The following is a 22902-nucleotide window of genomic DNA, read 5'->3' as shown; positions in this document are numbered from 1 at the left end:
ACACGCCACCGAACTCTGGGATCTACTCGACACTACATCACCGGACGTCGCCTTCCTTACTGAAACATGGATGAACGCATCATCAACAGCCGATATCGCCATAGCCATCCCGGACAATTACAAGATCATCCGAAAAGACCGCACCAACCAAACAGGAGGAGGCATCGCCATCGTCCATAAGAACACCATCAAAATCACGACCAGCTCCGACAATAACCTTACAACCGCCGAACACCTCCACTTCCAGGTTCACACCGACCCTAGAACCACACTCATAGGCACCCTCATCTACAGGCCTCCAGGAATCCGTAAACAATTCAGCGAAGACATCACCGACTTCATCAGTCCACATGCCCTCCCCTCCGAGAACTATATTCTATTAGGAGACCTCAACTTCCACCTGGACAAGAAAAATGACAGCAACACCACCACCCTTCTTGACAACCTGGCCAGCCTCGGCCTCAAACAACTTGTTGACACCCCCACCCATGTAGCCGGACACACGCTCGACTCAATCTTCACCTCCAGCAAACACATCTCCTTCGATCGCACCACAGTACTCTGCTGGACGGACCACAGTTGTGTTCACTTCAGCTACAAAACCACCTCGACCCACAACTACCCACAACCTATCCCCCGAACAAAATCACCACCGACCAACTCCTCACATCGCTCAACCAAAACCCACCCGCCCTCTCATCGGACCCAAACCAAGCTGCCATCAAATTCAAACAATGGATCACTCACAGCGCTAACGAATTAGCACCCTTGAAAAACCATCACACCAAACAAGACAGTAAAAAGGCCCCCTCGTTCAACGATGACCTTAAGAAATCCAAAAAGTTATGCTGCACTCTCGAGAAAACATGGAGAAAAAACCCAACCACCGACAACACGACCACCTTCAAGGCAGCCACCCGCACACACCACCAGCTGATCCGAGCCACCAAGAAATCAGCACTCAAGATTCGACTCGACAACAACGCCCATAACAGCAAGGAACTATTCAACATCGTCAAAGAATTCACCAACCCCACAGCAGCCTCAAACGACATCACTCCCTCCCAAGACCTCTGCGACTCGTTATCCTTATTCTACAACAAAATTGCTGACATACATAAGAGCTTTGAAAACAGCTCCAACAAACAATCCTCTCCACCCCCCTCAGAATCTAAATTGCCGTCTAACAACCTCAGCGCCTGGAACCCAATCACCACCGAAGACACCATCCGCCTAATGAACTCCATCCACTCTGGCTCGCCAACCGACCCCTGTCCCCACCACATGTTCAACAAAGCAGACTCCATCATCGCACCCCATCTCCGTGATGTCATCAACTGCTCCTTCATCTCTGCCACCTTCCCAGAAAGCTGGAAACATGCCGAAGTCAGCTCCCTCCTGAAGAAACCCACAGCAGACCCCTCCGAACTTAAAAACTATTGCCCCATATCCCTCCTCCCATTCCCGGCCAAAGTCATTGAGAAAGCCATCAATAGCCAACTCGCTGCCTTCCTCGAATCCAACAACTCCTTCGACCCCTCACAGTCCGGCTTTCGAGCCAAACACAGCACTGAAACTGCCCTCATCGCAGCAACAGATGACATCTGAACACTACTGGACAACGGAGAAACAGTGGCCCTCATTCTACTCGACCTCTCCGCCGCCTTCGACACTGTTTGTCACAACACACTCATACAACGCCTCAGCAACATCGGCATAAAAGGAAAAGCCTTGGACTGGATCATCTCGTTCCTAACTGGGAGAACTCAGAGAGTCCGACTTCCCCCGTTCAAATCAGAAGCCATCAAAGTCATCTGCGGAGTACCACAAGGATCATCACTCAGTCCCACCCTCTTCAACGTTTACATGAGTCCACTCGCTTCCATCGCGCGTCAACACAACCTCAACATCATCTCCTACGCAGACGACACCCAGCTGATCCTCTCCCTCACCAAAGACCCCAACACCGCCAAAACCAATCCTCATGAAGGCTTGAAAGAAGTAGCCGTATGGATGAAAGACAGCCGCCTTAAACTTAACTCAGACAAAACGGAAGTGCTCATCCTAGTATCAACCCTCTCTACATGGGACGACTCATGGTGGCCTTCGTATCTGGGCTCATCACCCATATCCACGGACCACGCACGTAACCTTGGCTTCATCCTAGACTCTTCACTCTCGATGACCAATCAAGTCAACGCCGTCTCATCTTCCTGCTTCAACGTTCTTCGTATGCTCAAAAAAATCTTCCACTGGACCCCCGCCGAGACAAAAAAGACTGTCACCCACACACTGGTTACGAGTCAACTAGACTACGGAAACACCCTCTACGCCGGAATTACAGCCAAATTACAGAAAAAACTCCAATGCATCCAAAACGCATCAGCGAGACTAATTTTGGACATCCCTCGCCAAGATCACATTACCGGCCACCTTCCCGTCAACAAGAGAATAACATTCTGTCTCCTCACCCACGCACACAAGGCCCTCTACAAACTAGGTTCGGAATGCCTCAACACTCGACTATCCTTCTACACACCCACCCGCCAACTGAGATCCTCCAATCAAGGCCTCGCCGCAGTCCCGCGTATCCAAAGATCCACCATGGGAGGTAGATCCTTCTCCTACTTGGCGGCCAAGACCTGGACCTCACTCCCCACTCACCTCCGCCTTACACAGAAGCACACCTCCTTCAGAAAAGAACATAAAACCTGGCTATTCGACAAATAATGAACCCCCTCCCCAAGCGCCTTGAGAACCTCTGGGTGAGTAGTGCGCTATATAAATTCTTGAACTTGAACTATAAGAAAGGAACCCCTGGAAGGTGCTACACGAACCCCGCTGGCTGCTAATAAGAAAGGAACCCTTAAGGCACTACACGAACTCCAGAGGCTGCCTATAGGAAAGGAGCCCCTCGAAGGCAATCCACGAAAACTGCTGTCTGCCTCTAAGAAAGGAACCCATTTAAGGCACTCCACGAACCCCGCTGGCTGCCTTTAAAAAGGGAAGCCCTCGAAGGAACTGCGCAAACCCCACAGGCTGGCTAGAAAAAAGGAACCACTTGAAGGCACTGCACGAACCCCGCTGGCTGCCTATCAGAAAGGAACGCCTGAAGGCACTGCTGGAACGACTCTAGCTTCCTATAGGAAAGGAACCCCTTGAAGGCACTGCACATACCCCACTGGCTGCCTAAAAGAAAGAAACCACTTTAAGGTGCTCCATGAACCCAGCTGGCTACCTATAAGAAAGGAACCCATGAAGGCGCTCCACGAACCCCGCTGGCTGCCTATAAAAAAAGGAACCCCTCAAAGGCACTGCACAAACCCTGCAGTCTGCCTATTAGAAAGGAATCCCTGAAGGCACTTCACGAACACCACTGGCTGCCTATACGAAAGTAACCCCTAAAGGTACTGCACGAACCCCGCTGGAACCCATGAATGCACTGCACAAACCTTGTAGGCTGCCTATAAGAAAGAAGTTCTTGAAGGCACTCCACGAACCCTGCAGGCTCCCTGTAAGAAAGGAACCCCTTTAAGGCACTCCACGAAACTAACTGGCTGCCTATAAGAAAGAAACCCCTGAAGGCACTGCACAAACCCTCAAGAAAGGAACTTCTTGAAGGCACTGCACGAACCCTGCAGGCTGCCTATAAAAAAAGGAACAGATTGAAGATGCACCACAAACCCTGCAGGCTGCCTATTAGAAAGAAAACCCTGAAAGCACTCCACGAACCCCACTGAGTGCCTATAAGAAAGGAACCACCTGAAGCCACTCCACGATCCCCGCTGGCTGCCTATAAGAAAGGAAACCCTTGAAGGCACTGCACGAACCCCGCTGGCTGCCTATAAAAAAAGGGACCCCTCAAAGGTACTGCACAAACCCTGCACTCTGCCTATTAGAAAGGAATCCCTGAAGGCACTTCACGAACCGCACTGGCTGCCTATACGAAAGGCACTGCACAAACCCCGCTGGATACCTATAAAGAAAGGAACAACTTGAAGACGCCCCACAAACCCCACAGGCTGCCTATAAGAAAGAAAACCCTCAAAGGCACTCCACAAACCCCACTAGCTGCCTATAAGAAAGGACCACTTTGAAGACGCTCCACGAACCGTGCAGGCTGCCTAAAAAAAAGAACCCTTGAAGGCACTCCACGAACCCGGCTGGCTGCCTATAAGAAAGGCAGTCCATGAGCCCTGCAGGCTGCCTATAAGAAATGTACCCTTGAAGTCACTCCACAAACTCCCCTGACTGCCTATAAGACAGGAACCCCATGAAGGCACTCCACGAACCCCGCAGATTGCCTTTAAAAAAGGAATCTTGAAAGCACTGCACGAGCCCCACTGGCTGCCTAGGAGAAAGGAACCCCTTTTAAGGCACTGCACAAAACCTACTGGCTGCCTACAAGGAAGGAACACCTGAAGGCACTGAACGAACCCCACTGTCTGCCTATAAGAAAAGAACCCCTGTAGGCACTTCACAAACCCCACAGGCTGACCATAAGAAAGGAACCCATGAATGCACTGCACAAACCTTGTAGGCTGCCTATAAGAAAGAAGTTCTTGAAGGCACTCCACGAACTCTGCAGGCTCCCTGTAAGAAAGGAACTACTAATATCACTCCAAGAACCCCACTGGGTGCCTATAAGAAAGGAACCACCTGAAGGCACTCCATGAACCCCACCGGCTGCCTATAAAAAAGGAACACATTGAAGATGCGCCACAAACCCTGCAGGCTGCCTATAAGAAAGGAAACCCTTGAAGGCACTCCACAAACCCCGCTGGCTGCCTATAAAAAAGAAATAAATTGAAGATGTGCCACAAACCCTGCAGGCTGCCTATAAGAAAGGAAACCCTTGAAGGCACTCCACGAACCCTGCAGGCTGCCTATAGGAAAGGAATCCCTGAAGGCACTGCAGGAACGCTGCTGGCTGCCTATAAGAAATGAAATGAAATGAAATGGAAAATTCCACTTATATAGCGCATAACTACCCGGAGGCCTCGCAGCGCTAAGAAAGGAACCCATTGAAGGCACTGCATGAACCCCACAGGCTGCCTAAAAGAATGGAACCCCTGTAGGCACTCCTCGAACCACGCAGGCTGCCTATAGGGAAAGAACCACTGAAGAGACTGCACAAACCCCGCTGGCTGCCTATAAGAAAGAAACCCCTAAAGGCACTACAAGAACCCCACAGGCTGCCTATAAGAAAGGAACCCCTGAAGGCACTGCACGAACCTTGAAGGCTGCCTATAAGAAAGAAGCTCTTGAAGGCACTGCACGAACCCCGCAGGCTCCCTGTAAGAAAGGAACCCCTTTAAGGCACTCCACAATACCGACTGGCTGCCTATAAGAAAGGAACCTCTTAAACGCACTGCACGAACCCCGCTGGCTGCCTATAAAAAAGGAACCCCTGAAGGCGCTCCACAAACCCCGCTTGCTGCCTATAAGAAAGGCACTCCACAAACCCTGCAGGCTGCCTATAAGAAAGGAACCCCTGACGGCACTCCACAAACCCCACAGGCTGCCTATTAGAAAGGAACCCCAGAAAGCACTCTACAAACCCCACTGGGTGCCTATAAGAAAGAAACCACCTGAAGGCATTGCACAAACCCTGCAGGCTGCCTATAAGAAAGAAACCCTTGAAGGCACTCTACAAACCCCGCTGGCTGCCTATAGGAAAGGCACGCCATGAACCCTGCAGGCTGCCTATTAGAAAGAAACCCCTGAAAGCACTCCACGAACCCCACTGACTGCCTATAAGAAAGGAACCACCAGAAGGCACTCCACGATCCCCTCCGGCTGCCTATAAGAAAGGAACCCCTTGAAGGCATTGCACGAACCCCGCTGGCTCCCTGTAAGAAAGGAACCCCTTTAAGGCACTCCACGAAACTAACTGGCTGCCTATAAGAAAGAAACCCCTGAAGGCACTGCACAAACCTTCAAGAAAGGAACTTCTTGAAGGCACTGCACGAACCTTGCAGGCTGCCTATAAGAAAGAAACCCTTGAAGGCACTCCACGAACCCCATTGGCTGCCTATCAGAAAGGAACCCCTGAAGGCACAGCACAAACCCCGCCAGGCTGCCTTTTAGAAAGGAACCCCTGAAGGTGTTCCACGAACCCCACTGGCTGCCTATGAGGAAGGAACGCCTTGAAGGCACTCCACGAACCCTGCAGGCTGCCTATAAGAATGAAAGCCTTGAAGGCACTCCCCAAATCCAGCTTGCTGCCTGTAAGAAAGGAACCCCTTGAAGGCACTCCACGAACCCTGCAGGCTGCCTATAAGAAAGGAACCCCTGACGGCACTCCACAAACCCCACAGGCTGCCTATTAGAAAGGAACTCCTGAAATCACTCCAAGAACCCCACCGGCTGCCTATAAGAAAGTAACACCTCGAAGACGCTGCACGATCCCCGCTGGCTGCCTATAAGAAAGGAACCCCTCGAAGACAATCCACAAACCCTGCTGGCTGCCTATAAAAAAGGAACACATTGAAGATGCGCCACAAACCCTGCAGGCTGCCTATAAGAAAGGAAACCCTTGAAGGCACTCCACGAACCCTACAGGCTGCCTATAATAAAGGCATGCCTGAAAGTACTGCACGAACCCCGCTGGCAGTCTATAAGAAAGGAACCCCTGAAGGCACTGCAGTAACGCCGCTGGCTGCCTATAAGAAAGGAACCCATTGAAGGCAATCCACGAACCCCGCTGGCTGCCTATAAGAAATGAACCCCTGAAGGCACTGCATGAACCCCGCACTCTGCCTATAAGAATGGAACCCCTGTAGGCACTCCTCCAACAACGCAGGCTGCCTATAAGAAAAGAATGACTGAAGAGACTGCACAAACCCCGCTGGCTGCCTATAAGAAAGAAACCCCTCAAAGGCACTACAAGAACCCCACAGGCTGCCTATAAGAAAGGAACCCCTGAAGGCACTGCACGAACCTTGAAGGCTGCCTATAAGAAAGAAGCTCTTGAAGGCACTGCACGAACCCCGCAGGCTCCCTGTAAGAAAGGAACCCCTTTAAGGCACTCCACAATACCCACTGGCTGCCTATAAGAAAGGAACCTCTTAAACGCACTGCACGAACCCCACAGGCTGCCTATAAGAAAGGAACCCCTGAAGGCACTGCACGAACCCCGCAGGCTGCCTATAAAAAAGGAACCCCTGAAGGCCCTCCACGAACCCTGCAGGCTGCCTATAAAAAAGGAACACATTGAAGATGCGCCACAAACCCTGCAGGCTGCCTATAAGAAAGGAAACCCTTGAAGGCACTCCACGAACCCTACAGGCTGCCTATAATAAAGGCATGCCTGAAAGTACTGCACGAACCCCGCTGGCAGTCTATAAGAAAGGAACCCCTGAAGGCACTGCAGTAACGCCGCTGGCTGCCTATAAGAAAGGAACCCATTGAAGGCAATCCACGAACCCCGCTGGCTGCCTATAAGAAATGAACCCCTGAAGGCACTGCATGAACCCCGCACTCTGCCTATAAGAATGGAACCCCTGTAGGCACTCCTCCAACAACGCAGGCTGCCTATAAGAAAAGAATGACTGAAGAGACTGCACAAACCCCGCTGGCTGCCTATAAGAAAGAAACCCCTCAAAGGCACTACAAGAACCCCACAGGCTGCCTATAAGAAAGGAACCCCTGAAGGCACTGCACAAACCATGAAGGCTACCTATAAGAAAGAAGCTCTTGAAGGCACTGCACGAACCCCGCAGGCTCCCTGTAAGAAAGGAACCCCTTTAAGGCACTCCACAATACCCACTGGCTGCCTATAAGAAAGGAACCTCTTAAACGCACTGCACGAACCCCACAGGCTGCCTATAAGAAAGGAACCCCTGAAGGCACTGCACGAACCCCGCAGGCTGCCTATAAAAAAGGAACCCCTGAAGGCCCTCCACGAACCCTGCAGGCTGCCTATAAAAAAGGAACACATTGAAGATGCGCCACAAACCCTGCAGGCTGCCTATAAGAAAGGAACCCCTTTAAGGCACTCCACAATACCCACTGGCTGCCTATAAGAAAGGAACCTCTTAAACGCACTGCACGAACCCCACAGGCTGCCTATAAGAAAGGAACCCCTGAAGGCACTGCACGAACCCCGCAGGCTGCCTATAAAAAAGGAACCCCTTGAAGGCACTCCACGAACCCTGCAGGCTGCCTATAATAAAGACACGCCTGAAAGTACTGCACGAACCCCGCTGGCTGCCTATAAGAGAGGAATCCCTGAAGGCACTGCTTGAACCCCGCAGTCTGCCTATAAGAATGGAACCCCTGTAGGCACTCCTCGAACCACGCAGGCTGCCTATAAGAAAAGAACCACCGAAGAGACTGCACAAACCCCGCTGGCTGCCTATAAGAAAGAAACCCCTCAAAGGCACTACAAGAACCCCACAGGCTGCCTATAAGAAAGGAACCCCTGAAGGCACTGCACGAACCTTGAAGGCTGCCTATAAGAAAGAAGCTCTTGAAGGAACTCCATGAACCCCGCAGGCTCCCTGTAAGAAAGGAACCCCTTTAAGGCACTCCACAATACCCACTGGCTGCCTATAAGAAAGGAACCTCTCAAACTCCCTGCACGAACCCCGCTGGCAGCCTATAAAAAAGGAACCCCTTGAAGGCACTCCACAAACCACTTGCTGCCTATAAGAAAGGCACTCCACGAACCCTGCAGGCTGCCTATTAGAAAGGAACCCCTGAAAGCACTCCACAAACCCCACTGGGTCCCTATAAGAAAGGAACCACCTGAAGGCACTCCACGAACCCCACTGGCTGTCTATAAGAAAGGAACCCCTTGAAGGCACTGCACAAACCGTGCAGGCTGCCCATAAGAAAGAAACCCTTGAAGGCACTCCACAAACCCCGCAGGCTGCCTATTAGAAAGAAACCCCTGAAAGCACTCCACGAACCCCGCTGAGTGCCTATAAGAAAGGAACCACCTGAAGCCACTCCTTTATCCCCGCGGCTGCCTATAAGAAAGGAACCCCTTGAAGGCACTGCAAGAACCCCGCTGTCTGCCTATAAAAAAAGGAACCCCCCAAAGGTACTGCATAAACCCTGCATCTGCCTATTAGAAAGGAATCCCTGAAGGCACTTCACGAACCGCACTGGCTGCCTATACGAAAGTAACCTCTAATGGTACTGCACGAACTCCGCTGGATACCTATAAAGAAAGGAACAACTTGAAGATGCCCCACGAACCCCACAGGCTGCCTATAAGAAAGAAAACCCTCAAAGGCACTCCACAAACCCCACTAGCTACCTATAAGAAAGGACCACTTTGAAGACGCTCCACGAACCGTGCAGGCTGCCTAAAAAAAAGGAACCCTTGAAGGCACTCCACGAACCCGGCTGGCTGCCTTTAAGAAAGGCAGTCCATGAGCCCTGCAGGCTGCCTATAAGAAATGTACCCTTGAAGTCACTCCACAAACTCCCCTAACTGCCTATACGACAGGAACCCCATGAAGGCACTCCACGAACCCCACAGACTGCCTTTAAAAAAGGATGCCCTTGAAGGCACTGCACGAACCCCGCAGGCTGCTTTAAGAAAGGAATCCCTGAAAGCACTGCACGAACCCCACTGGCTGCCTAGGAGAAAGGAACCCCTTTTAAGGCACTACACAAAACCTACTGGCTGCCTATAAGGAAGGAACCCCTGAAGGCACTGAACGAACCCCGCTGTCTGTCTATAAGAAAGGAACCCATGAAGGCAATTCACAAACCCCACAGGCTGCCCATAAGAAAGGAACCCATGAATGCACTGCACAAACCTTGTAGGCTGCCTATAAGAAAGAAGTTCTTAAAGGCACTCCACGAACCCTGCAGGCTGCCTGTAAGAAAGGAACCCCTTTGAGGCACTCCACGAACCCTGCTGGCTGCCTATAAGAAAGGAACCCATTGAAGGCAATCCACGAACCCCGTTGGCTGCCTATAAGAAATGAACCCCTGAAGGCACTGCATGAACCCCGCACTCTGCCTATAAGAATGGAACCCCTGTAGGCACTCCTCGAACCACGCAGGCTGCCTATAAGAAAAGAACCACTGAAGAGACTGCACAAACCCCGCTGGCTGCCTATAAGAAAGAAGCCCTTCAAAGGCACTACAAGAACCCCACAGGCTGCCTATAAGAAAGGAACCCCTGAAGGCACTGCACAAACCATGAAGGCTACCTATAAGAAAGAAGCTCTTGAAGGCACTGCACGAACCCCGCAGGCTCCCTGTAAGAAAGGAACCCCTTTAAGGCACTCCACAATACCCACTGGCTGCCTATAAGAAAGGAACCTCTTAAACGCACTGCACGAACCCCGCTGGCTGCCTATAAAAAAGGAACCCCTTGAAGGCACTCCACAAACCCCGCTTGCTGCCTATAAGAAAGGCACTCCACGAACCCTGCAGGCTGCCTATAAGAAAGGAACCCCTGAAGGCGCTCCACAAACCCTGCAGGCTGCCTATCAGAAAGGAACCACAGAAAGCATTCTATAAACCCCACAGGGTGCCTATAAGAAAGGAACTACCTGAAGGCACTCCACGAACCCCATAGGCTGCCTTTAAGAAAGGAACTCCTGAAGGCAGTTCTCGAACCCCACTGGCTGCCTATAAGAAAGGAACCCCTTGAAGGCACTGCACAAACCCTGCAGGCTGCCTATAAGAAAGAAACCCTTGAAGGCACTCCACAAACCCCGCTGGCTGCCTATAAGAAAGGCACTCCATGAACCCTGCTGGCTGCCTATTAGAAAGAAACCCCTGAAAGCACTCCACGAACCCCACTGAGTGCCTATAAGAAAGGAACCACCTGAAGGCACTCCACGATCCCCTCCGGCTGCCTATAAGAATGGAACCCCTTGAAGGCATTGCACGAACCCCGCTGGCTGCCTATAAAAAAAGGAACCCCTCGAAGGCACTGCACAAACCCTGTAGTCTGCCTATTAGAAAGGAATCCCTGAAGGCACTTCACGAACACCTTTGGCTGCCTATACGAAAGTAACCCCTAAATGTACTGCACGAACCCCGCTGGATACTTATAAGAAAGAAACAACTTGAAGATGCCCCACGAACCTCACAGGCTGCCTATAAGAAAGAAAACCCTCGAAGGCACTCCACAAACCCCACTAGCTGCCTATAAGAAGCGAACACCTTGAAGACGCTCCACGAACCGTGCACGATGCCTAAAAAAAAGGAACCCTTGAAGGCACTCCACGAACCCGGCTGGCTGCCTATAAGAAAGGCAGTCCACAAGCCCTGCAGGCTGCCTATAAGAAATGAACCCTTGAAGTCACTCCACAAACTCCCCTGACTGCCTATAAGACAGGAACCCCATGAAGGCACTCCACGAACCCCGCAGACTGCCTATAAAAAAGGATGCCCTTGAAGGCACTGCACGAACCCAGCAGGCTGCTTTAAGAAAGGAATCCCTGAAAGCACTGCACGAACCCCACTGGCTGCCTAGGAGAAAGGAACCCCTTTTAAGGCACTGCACAAACCCTACTGGCTGCCTGTTAGGAAGGAACCCCTGAGGGCACTGAACGAACCCCGCTGTGTGCCTATAAGAAAGGAACCCCTGAAGGCACTTCACAAACCCCACAGGCTGCCCATAAGAAAGGAACCCATGAATGCACTGCACAAACCTTGAAGGCTGCCTATAAGAAAGAAGTTCTTGAAGGCACTCCACGAAACCCACAGGCTCCCTGTAAGAAAGGAACCCATTTAAGGCACTCCACGAAACTAACTGGCTGCCTATAAGAAAGAAACCCCTGAAGGCACTGCACAAACCCTCAAGAAAGGAACTCCTTGAAGGCACTGCAAGGACCCGCAGGCTGCCTATAAGAAAGACACCCTTAAAGGCACTCCACGAACCCCATAGGCTGCCTATCAGAAAGGAACCCCTGAAGGCACTGCACAAACCCCGCCAGGCTGCCTTTTAGAAAGGAACCCCTGAAGGTGCTCCACGAACCCCACTGGCTGCCTATGAGGAAGGAACCCCTTGAGGGCACTCCACGAACCCTGCAGGCTGCCTATAAGAAAGAAAGCCTTGAAGGCACTCCACAAACCCCACAGGCTGCCTATTAGAAAGGAACTACTGAAATCACTCCACGAACCCCACTGGGTGCCTATAAGAAATTAACCCCCTGAAGGCACTCCATGAACCCCGCAGGCTGCCTATAAGAAAGGAACCCCTGAAGGCCCTCCACAAACCCCACCGGCTGCCTATAAGAAAGTAACACCTCGAAGACGCTGCACGATCCCGGCTGGCTGCCTATAAGAAAGGAATCCCTCAAAGACACTCCAACAAAATGAATGTTTTCTTAATTAACCACTTCCTGAACATTGGTTAAATGCCACTAGTTACCCCACCTTTTCTCTAAATCTTTTAGGTGACTCCTAAGAACCTGAATGGATAAGACTATTATGTTAAAACTGACCCATCTACATCACAAATAGTGATAGTAGTTTTAAATTGTGTTAAGTGTGTGTTTATTTGTCCTGACGAATGCTCTTAGACCCACAGGCCAATAGAGCAGAAACATGTTGACGTTTTTTCAGTCCTATTGATATATGCTATGGACTCTTAAATTTCCTGAGAGCATACCGATATTTTTAACCTAGTGGTCCAGCGATTCGAATAAAGAGTACCCAAATCGTTTGGAAACTATTTTATCCATATTGCGCACTTTCAGTGGGGTGACTCAAGTGTCCTATCCACTTTTGATAAAATTCTACCTAGTTCTGGGGAACAGATAGGACAGCCATTCCTCTTCCCTCACATTGATAAACTCGTGTTAAGCAGCGTGCAGCTGCGGGAAAATTGTCTTTGACTCTAGTTAAGAATAATAAGACTTTCCTTGGAAACGCAACATGGAAGATATGAATGGCTTGAGTTTTTCGGGGAGCGACATAAGCGAGATTCTAGCGGCTCAATCGCTAATTCAAAACACAGACTTTGTCCAAGTACTAGCCCAGACCGACGATTGGGACAGCCTAACAGCAAAAAAACAAGAGCAAATAAGGGTTGCCATTCACGGAATCATTATGACAGAATACTTACGTTCCAAGATAGCACCACGAGGATTGTGGATCACCAACGCACCAAGAATTTTTCTACATGACTTAGCCTTCAGACGTGACTGGTCTGCAATCTCTTGGAAATGCACTCTTGACTACCTAGTATTAATAGTCAAAACCGCCAAGAGGCTTTCAGATGAATTACTAACCCAAATACAAGCCTGCGAAGCTGAACTAAAGAAAGGTATCCAACCAGCAGTCTTCAAAAAGAGACTGGATGAGCTAAATAAAGAGATATCAGAGAGTGAGGATTTCCTGATGCAAAATAAATTACAAAAATTAAGTAAAGATATTAAAAAATTCAGTCATGAGAAAATGCATTCCTACACAAAAACGGATTATAAATCATCTGATTCAAAATCTGACAATGATTCCGATGGTTGGGACTCTTCAGGAGGATCAGAGACAGGATCCGAAGATTCTGGCCACCGACGAGGCAGAGGACAATATCGGTCCAGACCACAGAGAAGAGGCAACAGATGGCCAAGACAACAATTCATGGGCCCTCCAATGCAATTTTTCCAACCGTATATATGCAACCATACACGGGTTGGATGAACCCATACAATCAAGGACCCCAACAAATGCAAAATTTCATGGGTATACCACCACAAGGGATCAATAACCAGAATCAGGATCCTTTTTTATTGAGGGGCCAAAACCAAAGAGGAAGGAGAAGAAACATATCATGGCAAGACCAACAGCCGAATGTTCAAACAAGAAGTATGACCTCGACAAAGCCAGGAACCAGCAAAACGAGTCACTGATAGTGAACCTGAGTCCTCTAACTCTTTCTAAGGAACAAGAGAATGTCCTTAACAAAGGACTTGGCTATGTCCCAACTCCTAACCTCGACCTGCTCCGACTTAAGTGTGAACTATCGGAATTCTGTCGCTCTCTCAAGTTGAAAGCACACTTTTGGGAGTCCACACCAACTTCTGATCTTGGAGACACCAATCTCCGCAAAAAATCTAATTTCACCCCACCGATCAACATGGTACCAGTAGAGATACTAACCTTCGAACAAGCCATCCTAACTGGAATTGACAACATGGCAGCCAATGTAAAAAGACCCTTCCAAAACCTAACTAGATCAGAAAGAATGGCTTTGGAAGAACTTCAGGCAAATGAAAATATTGTCATAAAACCCGCGGATAAGGGTGGAGGAATAGTTATCCTGGGAAAAGAAGGTTATAGAAATCAATGTCTAGAGCTACTGGCGGATGAAAAATTTTACACCAAAATCACCATGGACCCAACACCAAGATTAAAAACAACTTTCGCAATGATGGTCCATGAAGCAGAAACAAATGGATGGGTAAGCAAAAAAGAAGCAGACTTCTTACTGACTGAGAACCCTAAGACCCCGTATTTCTACTCGTTACCCAAAACACACAAAACAAGAATGCCTCCGCCAGGTCGCCCAATTGTTTCGGGTATAGGATCAGTGCTGGAACCCCTCTCAAAATTTGTGGACCAATACCTTCAACCACTTGTTAAAAAAACACCTGCCTATTTACAAGATACCCGTGACCTGTTGAATCAACTGAAAGACCAACCTTTTGACCCTACCAGTATGCTGTTAGTGGGACTTGACGTGGAATCCCTATATACCAGTCTGCCACAAAAAGAGACGCTGGAAATATTGGAAGACGTTCTCTTCACAGAAAATTGGGATTTCAGAACACCGAGACACTTTGTCCTGGAATGTTGCCGGATGGCACTTACCGAAAATTATTTTGAATTTGAAAATCAGTTGTTTTACAGAGCCATGGCACCTCAATGGGCAGTGCCTTTGCCCCATCTGTGGCAGGTCTCTACGTGAGTAATTTTGAAACCCAACATGTACTGACAACTGCCAACCCTTACGTTTCCAGTATTATTTACTGGAAACGTTATATCGATGACGTCCTCTTGACTTGGCTCAACAACCAAGACCTCAAAACATTTGTGGAATGGCTCAATACCCGTGACCCTTGGCTCCGATTCACGTACACAGCTGACAAAGAAAGCATTGACTTCTTAGATCTGACAATTTTCTCCAAAGAAAACAAAATTGAGACAAAAACATTCAGAAAACCCACTGCAAAAAACAGCTTGTTGTCTTATAAAAGCTATCATCCACAACCGTTAAGGGACAACTTACCATACAGTCAGTTTTTGCGTCTCAAAAGGAACTGTAGTCAAAAAAAGGATTACCAAACACAATCGAAGGATCTCAGTATCAGACTCCAACAAAGACAATACAAAACATCTACAATATCAAAATGTCAAAAAAGAGCCATGAATCAACCGAGGGAAAACCTCCTAACAACTTTTGAAAAAGCAGAAAATGAGGACCTCATGACCTGTGTGACCACATTTGGCCCTGCATCCTACCAGGTGAATAAACTAATCCGGAAAAACTGGCATATTGTAAACACAGGAAAATTCAACTGGCCAAAACCTCGTTTTGCGAGCAGACGAACAAAACATTTACGTGACATGTTGGTACATACTCGTCCCAAACAAATGATTTTGGCAAACCCAATCAGAAACATCCATATGGCCTCAGTGACAGGACACTATCCATGTGGCTCTTGTGCGGCCTGTAAATCCACGTCCATTTCAAAAACTTTACAACTGTCTACAACATTCACATGGACCCAACGACAACATAGTAACTGTAATTCTTCCCATGTGATCTATATGGTCACATGTCCATGCGAAAAGAAATACATTGGAATGACCTGTAGAAAGGTGAAATTGCGGATAGGGGAACATAAAAGCAATTTACGCCTACAAAAGAATACAACCAAGCTCTGTTCACACTTTATTGAGCAAAAACACAGCATTGAGGATCTAAAATGGACAGTTATAGAAAGAATATCAGACACGATACCCAATGTCGAAAAAGTACTATACGAAAAGGAACAACGTTGGGTGGACCGCCTTAAGACCAACAAATACGGTCTGAATGATGACATCTCCTGGCACCACTTTGCACGCTGATTCTTTCAACAAAAACAACCTAGATAACTTCATTTTTTCTGTAGTATGAAGTCTTTCGTTATTTAGGCATGAGTCTTGGACTGTTTCCATTTTTTAAATTTTGAAAATTCCAATCTCATAATTTTGGGCAGTGCCATGATAATTATATTACAACATCCTAGATAATATATAATTATTTTTGAGTGCACAAACTAGTTCTGAATTTGATATTTAGCCCTTCAAACTTGATCCTCGATCCTTACCTAGAAAATCCCCTTTCTATTTTTATGACGAGCGTTGTAGAAAACGCCATTGGAAGCGTGCTCCTAGCGTCCAGGAGGCAAAGTCAGCACAAGACGCGGAACACGCTTCCGTCGCGGGTAAGTTTCATCCTCTCTGCCCGCGCTCTACACCCTCGACACAGCATCGTTTTTACTAACCTCCCTTGATGTCGTTGTAGCCTGGGACAATTGTCCATACCTCCTGAGGGAACCTTGTACAATCATTCTGAGGTAAGACCTCACCTGAGGTAACCGGGCACTTCTCTATAACCAGTGAGGGTAAATATTCACTGTCCCCGTTCCTTCCATTAGGTTCATTCCAAGCTCACCCAACTTAGAGGTATGTCTAACATAAATTACAACTGTATTGCATATTACTGATACGCTAGTCTGTCAATATGTCGCCACCTATTATTTGCCGTAAATGTCACCACTGTTTTTCTTTTCCATAAATTGATAAATAATGTCTCAAATAGAGCTTTTATATAAACAAAATGAATGTTTTCTTAATTAACCACTTCTTGAACATTGGTTAAATGCCACTAGTTACCCCACCTTTTCTCTAAATCTTTTAGGTGACTCCTAAGAACCTCAATGGGTAAGTCTATTATGTTAAAACTGACCCATCTACATCACAAATAGTGATAGTAGTTTTAAATTGTGTTAAGTGTGTGTTTATTTGTCCTGACGAATGCTCTTAGACCCACGGGCCAATAGAGCAGAAACATGTTGACGTTTTTTCAGTCCTATTGATATATGCTATGGACTCTTAAATTTCCTGAGAGCATACCGATATTTTTAACCCAGTGGTCCAGCGATTCGAATAAAGAGTACCCAAATCGTTTGGAAACTATTTTATGCATATTGCGCACTTTCAGTGGGGTGACTCAAACTTTTCTCTGGAGACTGCCACGAAAAAACCAGAGATCGCCTCGGGTGAGGCTGGCAAAGATACTAATTGTAAAACCCAATGATTGTTGCCATAACGTCTGTGTGGGGCGGAGAATAAGATATACCGCTTCTCGTTATACACAACGTTTATGAGGGTTTTTCAATATTTCTCTCGGTATAAGTAGTTACAAGTGTCCTATCCACTTTTGATAAAATTCTATAAGAAAGGAACGCCTGAAGGCACTGCATGAACCCCGCACTCTGCCTATGAGAATGGAACCCCTGTAGGCACTCCGCGAACAACGCAGGCTGCCTATAAGAAAAGAACCACTGAAGAGACTGCACAAACCCCGCTGGCTGCCTATAAGAAAGAAACCCCTCAAAGGCACTACAAGAACCCCGCAGGCTGCCTATAAGAAAGGAACACCTTGAAGACGCTCCACGAACCTTGCCGGTTGCCTATAAGAAAGGAACCCTTGAAGACCCTCCACGAGCTCTGCAGGCTGCCTATAAGAGATGAACCCTTAAAGTCACTCCATAAACCCCCTGACTGCCTATAAGACAGGAACCCCATGAAGGCACTCAACGAACCCCGCTGACTGACTATAAAAAAGGAATCCCTGAAGGCACATCACAAACCCCACTGGCTGAATATACGAAAGGAACAACTTGAAGACTCCCCAAGAACCCCACAGGCTGACTATAAGAAAGGAACCCCTTGAAGACCTGCCACGAACCCCGCAGGCTGCCTATAAGAAAGGAACCCCTGAAGGCGGTCCACCAACCCCGCTGGCTGTCTATAAGAAAGGAACCCCTGAAGGCGCTCCACAAACCCCGCTGGCTGCCAATTAAAAAATGAACTCCTCGAAGGCACTGCACAAACCCTGCAGTCTGCCTATAAGAAAGGAATCCCTGAAGGCACTTCACGAACCCCACTGGCTGCCTACGTGGAAGGAACCCCTAAAGGCACTGCACGAACCCCGCTGGCTACCTATAAGAAAGGAACAACTTGAAGACGCTCCACAAACCCCGCAGGCTGCCTATAAGAAAGGAACACCCTGAAGGCACTCCACAAACCCCACTGGCTGCCTATGAGGAAGGAAGCCCTTGAAGGCACTCCACAAACCCTGCAGGCTGCCTATAAGAAAGAAACCCTTGAAGGCACTCTACAAACCCAGCTTCCTGCCTGTAAGAAAGGAACCCCTTGAAGGCACTCCACAAACCCCACTGGCTGCCTATACGGAATGAATCCCTGAAGGCGCTCCACAAAACCCGCAGGCTGCCTATTAGAAAGGAACTCCTGAAAGCACTCCACGAACCCCACTGGGTGCCCATAAGAAAGGAACCACCTGAAGGCACTCCACAAACCCCGCAGGCTGCCTATAAGAAAGGATCCCCTGAAGGCCCTTCACAAACCCCACCGGCTGCCTATAAGAAAGGAACAGTTAAACAAAAAAAGAGAGGTACGGTCAGTCTCAGTACTGCCACTGAAATAGGAGCGGGAAGGATAGTCACACACTCACTTCGGGTGAATAGGAAAGCCCTCACACACCGACCTAGTCAGTGTCATGCTTCATCACTGGGTCCCACCACAGAGGCCGAATGCCTCTATGGTGTGCTGCAAAGCCAGAAAGACTGCGGAGCTGGTTGTGTGAGGAGGGGTGTGTTGTGAGGGTAATTACGGTTAAAAGTGTCTAACAGGGTATCTAAAACATTTTTTAATGTGTGATCCCTAAGACACAAAAGTGAGGTATTATGTGTCTGAATTTAGATGCCAAGGTTTAGGAATGGATAAATTCAGAGAATACAATCAGTCAACATGTGTCTGCCTTAAGGGTGGTTTAAATTTACCTAGGCATTCGTCAGGACTATACCCCGGCGGTATGGACACTCTAATAGTCCAGCCTGACCTGGGGGCGTGAAGTGAAAAAAAGGTGAAAAAAGTGCTTAAAAGGAAAGGAAGAGCGGAAATCTCAATTCCAAAAAATGCTCCAAAATTAGGAGTATTCCAGCACCTGCGGGATGAAATACACAGACAACAAACAAACAGACAATTGACATAATTAGTTAATGTAATGCATAGCATTTCATAGCCGTGCTCCTTAAATGTGGCCTAAGTGGTGTTCCCAGAGTAAAAACTAGTTTTTAACACCATCCGCATAACCCTATTGGGATGATATCGGTAACTCTGGGAAGTGAAGTGAAACGGTGTTTAAAAACCTACTAGAGGTGGGGAAGAGTTTAAAAACATAATATATGTACTCCTTATGAAGGGATCAATGGACCGAAGGTCAGTGACCCCCTGAGATGGTAATCAGGAATCATATCTCACTTTAAAAATGGGCGCTATTAGCACCATGGGTCTCTGGAGGGGGGTTGAAGCGTACCTGGCACATCCTGTGAAAGAAAGAGGTTAAGGTGTTATAGGCCCGTGTCTCGGGTAGTACTTAGCTTGGTACTTGTTGGGGGGTGGCGATCTTCCTGCCCCGATGTACTCACGCCCTCAACGCTCTCAGCGCGCTGATAACCTGTATTCAGCCTCTCGACCGGACCCCGACGATGTGGAGTGGGGCCGGCGTCTGAGTATTATAGCAGTGAGATTGCCCATCGTGTACTTCCGGGTGGGCGTGTCCAGCCGACTAGAGGCTTGGGATGTGCCCGCCCAGGGTAGGAGGGGCGTGACTGGGATCCAGGCAGAGGCTTGGAGGTGAGAACCAATCATAGGTCGTGTCCAGCCGACTAGAGGCTTGGGATGTGCCCGCCCAGGGTAGGAGGGGCGTGACTGGGATCCAGGCAGAGGCTTGGAGGTGAGAACCAATCATAGGTCTGTAGACCGATGATGCAGCTAAGGTTATGAAAGAAACAGAGTTCGGTTTGCAAGCTGCCCAGTGGTTCCAGATCAGAAAGATAATATTAACTAGTGGTGTATCAATCTATCTTGGATCAGGAGAGAACAGAGTTCCACGGGATGTCGTCGTTGAGGCCGTTGGTATTAGTGCCTAGACGATACACCCAAAAAGTCTATCAGTGATGTTTGTGGTTCTGCTGATAGCTTCTATCACAGTCCACTTCATGTCATTCGGGGTATGGTTTCTGTCTAAAAAGTGCCTGCTCAGTTTGGTTGTGGTCTTTTTGCACCTGACATTACTCCGATGTTCGCATATACGTTGTTTGACTCTGCGTGTGGTCATACCAACGTAGCGAAGTTGGCAGGGACAGGTGATTAAATATACTACATTCATTGAATTACAATTAGTGTGCTCCCTCTGTGTCCAGATTTTGCCTACTTCCAGCGTCAGTGTTTTTGAGGCTACGGTAAGGTGGCATACACTTCAATCGGAGCAGGGGTAGTGTCCAATGATTTTAGGTAAACCCCAAGCTGCTGTTATTGTCGGTATGCTGTCAGGGGGTTTCTCTTTTGGACGAGTGTGGACCAGGGCATCTTTTAGGCTCCGTCCTTTTTTGAAGGAGAAGAGAGGTTTTTCCCAGTTCTCTTTACAGGATGTTATGATTTTCCAATGTTTATTAATGATTTTCTTCATTGGGTTAGACAGGCTGTTGAAAGTGGTTACACATGTGAGTGGTATTGAGTCAGAGTTGTTGGTTTTCTCTTCCAAGAGTGCTTCTCTTGGCTGGTTTCTTGCTCTTTTGAAACCTTTATTCAGAATACAAGCAGGGTAGCCTCTGTCTTTCAGTTTGTCTGTAAGTTCAGAGGACTGTTCTTTGAAATCAGACAAGGTGCGGCAATTTCTCCTCAGTCTGAGAAATTGCCCATAGGGCAGATTCTCTTTCAGTGGACGCGGATGAAAACTGCTAAATTCAAGAAGGTTGTTTTTAGCTGTGGGTTTATGATGTGTTTTTGTCGTGAGCCCAGTCCCATTGACGGTAATAACCACATCAAGGAAGACAATGTCTGTTTTGTTTGAGGTGCTGGTGAATCTTAGATATCGGTCTAGAGTGTTGATCCAGACCAGGAAAGTTGTAAGTTCATCGTCATTGCCTGTCCAGAGGAGCAAAACGTCGTCTATATAACGCTTCCATAAAAGCATAGACGGTGCGAAAGCTGAGGTGGGTGGTAAGAAGTGTTTGGCCTCAAAATCGGCCACATACAACCCGGCCACACTGGGCGCGAAGGTACTACCCATCGAAGTTCCTGAGCACTGTAGGAATAGTTTGTCTTTGAAGGAGAAGAAATTCTCTTTGAGTGCTATGGTGGCACACTCAATGATGAAGGCCTTCGGTGTTTGATATTCCCATGCGATGGAATCTAGTGAAAGTGACTTCAGTTAGGAGTTTGAGCAGGCTCTTGGTATCCTTGAGTCACTTTCACAGAAAACTCTGTCACCCTGGTGACCATCGATGTAGAAAGCCTCTACACCAGTATCCCCCAGGATGATACCATTGAAGTCCTGGGAAAATCACTAGATTCCATCGCATGGAACAACGTATATGCGAACATCGGAGTAATGTCAGGTGCAAAAAGACCACAACCAAACTGAGCAGGCACTTTTTAGACAGAAACCATACCCCGAATGACATGAAGTGGACTGTGATAGAAGCTATCAGCAGAACCACAAACATCACGGATAGACTTTTTGAAAAAGAGCAACGTTGGGTGTATCGTCTAGGCACTCATACCAACGGCCTCAACGACGACATCCCGTGGAACTCTGTTCTCTCCTAATCCAAGACAGATTGATACACCACTAGTTAATATTATCTTTCTGATCTGGAACCACTGGGCAGCTTGCAAACCGATCTCTGTTTCTTTCATAACCTTAGCTGCATCATCGGTCTACAGACCTATGATTGGTTCTCACCTCCAAGCCTCTGCCTGGATCCCAGTCACGCCCCTCCTACCCTGGGCGGGCACATCCCAAGCCTCTAGTCGGCTGGACACGCCCACCCGGAAGTACACGATGGGCAATCTCACTGCCGGCCCCACTCCACATCGTCGGGGTCCGGTCGAGAGGCTGAATACAGGTTTTCAGCGGGCTGAGAGCGTTGAGGGCGTGAGTACATCGGGGCAGGAAGATCGCCACCCCCCAACAAGTACCGAGCTAAGTACTACCCGAGACACGGGCCTCTAACACCTTAACCTCTTTCTTTCACAGGATGTGCCAGGTACGCTTCAACCCCCATCCCGAGACCCATGGTGCTAGTAGCGTCCATTTTTAAAGTGAGATATGATTCCTGATTACCATCTCAGGGGGTCACTGACCTTTGGTCCATTGATCCCTTCATAAGGAGGTCATATATTATGTTTTTAAACTCTTCCCCACCTCTAGTAGGTTTTTAAACACCGTTTCACTTCACTTCCCAGAGTTACCGATATCATCCCAATAGGGTTATGCGGATGGTGTTAAAAACTAGTTTTTACTTTGGGAACACCACTTAGGCCACATTTAAGGAGCACGGCTATGAAATGCTATGCATTTCATTAACTAATTATGTCAATTGTCTGTTTGTTTGTTGTCTGTGTATTTCATCCCGCAGGTGCTGGAATACTCCTAATTTTGGAGCATTTTTTGGAATTGAGATTTCCGCTCTTCCTTTCCTTTTAAGCACTTTTTTCACCTTTTTTTCACTTTCACACCCCCAGGCCAGGGTGGACTATTAGAGTGCCCATACCACCGGGGTATAGTCCTGACGAATGCCTAGGTAAATTTAAACCACCCTTAAGGCAGAAACATGT

The sequence above is a fragment of the Lissotriton vulgaris genome, chromosome 3_1 (genome assembly GCF_964263255.1).
Source record: "Lissotriton vulgaris chromosome 3_1, aLisVul1.2, whole genome shotgun sequence".
NCBI classification, from domain to species: Eukaryota; Metazoa; Chordata; class Amphibia; order Caudata; family Salamandridae; genus Lissotriton; species Lissotriton vulgaris.
The sequence above is the reverse complement of the archived record's forward strand: the minus strand, read 5'-3'. Positions refer to the sequence as shown.